We start from the raw sequence: 4,460 nt of genomic DNA, 5'->3' as shown, positions 1-4,460 counted from the left end.
GAAGCTGAAGAGGAGGCAGACACTATGCTCATCACGGGTAACCTAGTCATTTAACATTTTTATATTGCTTTTATTTGCATGAAATGTTAAATTGGTTATCAGAATTGAAATGGGAACAATGCCTAACCTAGTGGAATTCAGGTTGCATGTTCTACCTTAGTTGGATTTAAGTTACGAATTTAGAAAACCCTAGAACGATATTTAATTTGGTGCCTTAATTTATGCAAAGGAGGAAATAATTCCAAATAAAAAGCTTTATGGCCAAAAAAAAATTAAGAGAAAACCACAATCAAGGGTATTAGGGGTTTCGAATTTTATAAAAGGGTCAATATGCAACTTTAAAAATTTCAAGGGTCTAAAATGAAATTTTCAAAAATTAAGGGACCAAATTGCAATTAACCGAAAGATGAGGAACCTAATTGCAATTTCCGAATTCTTAAGGACCACAAACCTAAGTTTCAAAATTTAAGGAGTTAAAATCAAGATTTTCGAAAAAGATAAAGGGTTCAATTGTAATAATTCGAATATTTGGGAACTAAAATGCAAATTTCGACAAATTGAAGGGTTAAAATGCAAATTTTTCAAGAAATGCTTAAGTTCAACACGAAATCTTCACCTAGCCTTTGGGAAATTAATGATAGTAAATCCTTAAGCTTCATCACGAAAAGATTTAAAAGACGTTTTCACCGCAAGGAGAATTATCATTCAAGGAGTAGCTACCTACGCTTTGCTAGATTTCGGAGCTACACATTCATTCATATCTGAAACCTTAATCAAAAGAATGAATATTACTCCTTAAGATATGAGTTTGGGTTTCAAAGTTTCTATTCCTTCCGGTGATCAAATGTTCACATTTAGAATTGTCAAAGATCTGGAGCTTCGTTTGTGCAAAGATGTGGTTCGGGCAGATCTTATTGTGCTTCCTATGCCTGAATTTGATATCATACTTGGAATGGATTGGTTATCAGTGAATGAAGCTTCGATTAATTTTCATCAGAGATCAGTGTCTATTCGACCGCTTAGTGGTAAATCTTTTGTCTTTGAGGCGGCAAGAAACAAGCAAATGCCGCATGTTATCTCTTTTCTACATGCGAGGAAGCTTATTAAACACGGATGCCAAGCTTTCTAGCGTGTGAGGCCCATTTACTCTAACGACAATTAATGATCAAACAATAATTGTTTGATTTAAAGCTACAGCGGAAACATGTTTAAAATACTTTAAAATGAATCTCATGGCCTAGAAAAATTTCGGTATGACCTCCCCGTAAGTAGGACATCCCGAAAAACTCAAGCCTCAGTTTATATCAAAATATACTCCAACTAGAGTCATAAAAATAAAAACCGAAATCAACAACCTATAGCCGCACTGCCCAGGACTAAACATAAATTAAAACTTACCAAATACTCACTAGATCATAAGAATCATAGGGTCGGCTCAGAACATCACAAAAACAACCAAATATCACTACAGATACACGGGGCATCTCCCCGCCAAATAACTACAATACAAGACTGAAACAAACACAAGACATACATATAGACTAACTGGGAAAACTTAACTGATAGAACCAAGCAATCCAACCTCAATCCTGAGCTCTACTGGCGGAACCTCGGCCTGATGCTGCAAAACGACTCGGGATCTACCATGGTGCCCAATAGCAACCACAGTAGCCCCCCAGTAAACAACTGAGGTTAGTATTTTGGTATGAAACAGTTCAACAATAACAACAATAATCATAAATCATGCATAATCATATAATAAAATGTAATATACAATGCATGAAAGGCTCAACGAATAATCGGGATCTCAGGAGCCAACAAACGGTACTATAACAACTGGAATAATGCTCGAGCAACAACACAGGGGAGCTACATCGTCATGCAGCTCAACCGCCCTGCCAAGTATGCGATGTATGCCAAGCTGTGCTGAATAACATCCCTGACTCGGCCTCCATACAGCTGATACGATATAACAGGATGGCACAACAGAACGACCTAGATGACACAAACCCAGCGCTCACCTCAAAAGGCTGCACTAACCACGGAATTGTTCAATCACATCTACGGTCTCATGTGTATAGGCCTATCGGCCACTCTATGATCCCGAGATAAACAACATTGCCAGATAACAACGGATATCAACAATGAGCTAACAAGAACGATAGAGCTCAACATGAATGTCATAACTATAAGCCCGATGCTAAATGCCAATAATATGTCATAATAATAACATATATCACAACAAAGACATTTAACAAATTACAACAGTTAACAGGTCATAAACACGATCAATGTAACACTGAATGACAATTAAACATAATTTATGTTTTACCGTCGTATGTTACCGAGCTGTAACATACCTATACCAACTTTAAACTCCAATATCAACTTCTCTTCAAGACTCTCGGCCTAAACAAAACCACAATAAGCCGATCATGAAAACTAAATTTCATACCAATGTCCGATTTGGCACAAAAGAGCATAAAATTCGTATATCGCTCAATATTAACTCAAATCAATATCCACCAATTGGAAATGAAAGATAACTCAAATATCTAACTTTTTATAGAAGAAACCATTTCCATAATCCTAATAGATAAATCCCAGAATTATCAAGAAGACGCTACTCCATACGCACTTCGCTGTAGAATTCTGTAATTGAGTCATTTAGGAAAAATGAGCATAACTATCTCAATTCTTAATGGAATCTAACGAATCTTATATAATTACAAAGACAACACATAGATCTACAACTTTTGTTTGAATCATAAGTTCAGAATCTGAATGCATATATGCCATAATCCCGAATTACCGTAGGTACTCTGCACAGTTCAATTTCGAATATGGTTTTGACACATTTTTGTAGAAAAAACATAACAAATCCGTTTCTAATCAAAATTCCATGCTTCTAGTGGCTATGAATAGATAACATAAAGCACTACAAAGTTTGTTTTGATCATTTCTACAAATTCAAATTAGAAAAATCGCAGCAACCCAAAAACTCTCACCCAAAAACAGGAAGAATTCGCGCAGAAACAGAGCACCAGAACAGCAGCTTCGATATACCCGTATCCTTGCTCAAAATTCACGATTTTTGTCTTGAATCGAATCTTAGGATGTTAGAAAGACACCCCTTCAAATTGATTGAGATTTTGACGCCGGACGGAGGAGATATCGTGATTTTTCCGCAGCCGCTACACAAGTGACGGGCATGGAGTTCTTCTTTCTTCTTTTTCCTTCTCTCTCGATACTTCCTTCTCTTATTTGGTAAGTTGTGTGTGTATGTATATATATATATATATATATTGTGTATTTGGTTACTAAAATAGTAACTCTAGCCCATTTATCCCGGTCTAAATTTATTTTGCTCACGTGTGTTATTTAAACTCTATATGTATTTTATATCTTTAAATTCTCCGATATTCTAAAATACATATTTTCAACACACTTCTTGAATTTATTTGGCATAAATAATTATTTTAATTTACAACTCAATAATTATTTTAATTATACCAAATTACTGGATAATTAATTACAGGGCCTAACACTTCTCCACCCCTTAAAACAAATTTCGTCTTTGAAATTTCAGTTTATACACATACATCTTACACACAATACGAAACCAACAATATATTTCTAAGAATCAAACAGATATGGATAAGATGCTCTCATCTTCTCTTCTGTTTCCCACGTTGATTCTTCTACACCATGCCTTGACCACTGAACACGTACAAGTGGGATAACTTTATTGCGTAAAACTTTATCTTAACGATCTAATATACAAACAGGATACTCAGTATACGATAGAGACAGATCAAGTTCAACCTCATCAGGCTGAATCACATGAGATGGATCGGGCTCATACTTACGCAACATAGAAACATGGAAAACATCGTGGATGCCAGACAAGGACTGGGGCAAATCCAAACGATAAGCGCAAGTTCCAATACGCTCAACAATCTCGTAGGGGCCAACGAAACGAGGTGACAACTTACCTCTCATACCGAAACGAACAACACCTCTAAACGGAGAGATTCTCAGAAACACAAAATCTCCAACTAGAAATTCTAGAGGTCAACGAATCAACTGGACTTTATCATGCATTTCCTGAACAATGTCAGGTCCAGTCAACTGCTTCTCACCAAATTCATCCCAAAAAAGAGGTGATCGACATCGTCTACCATACAAAACTTCAAAAGGAGCCAAACCAATAGTCACCTGGAAACTGTTGTTATATGAAAATTCTACCAGTGGTAAAGCTTAATGCCAACTGTCTTTAAAATCCATGACTACAGCTCGAAGCAAATCCTCGAGTGTCTGGATTGTACGCTCTTTCTGACCATTTGTCTGAAGATGGAAAGCAGTACTCATTGCAAGCCGTGTACCCATTTCTTTTTTGGAAACTAGTCCAAAATTTTGATGTGAATCTAGGGTCTCGATCTGAGACTATTGCAACTGGA

The sequence above is a fragment of the Primulina huaijiensis genome, chromosome 7, assembly GCF_012295235.1.
Source record: "Primulina huaijiensis isolate GDHJ02 chromosome 7, ASM1229523v2, whole genome shotgun sequence".
Taxonomy (NCBI): domain Eukaryota; kingdom Viridiplantae; phylum Streptophyta; class Magnoliopsida; order Lamiales; family Gesneriaceae; genus Primulina; species Primulina huaijiensis.
This window is presented reverse-complemented; position numbering follows the sequence as displayed.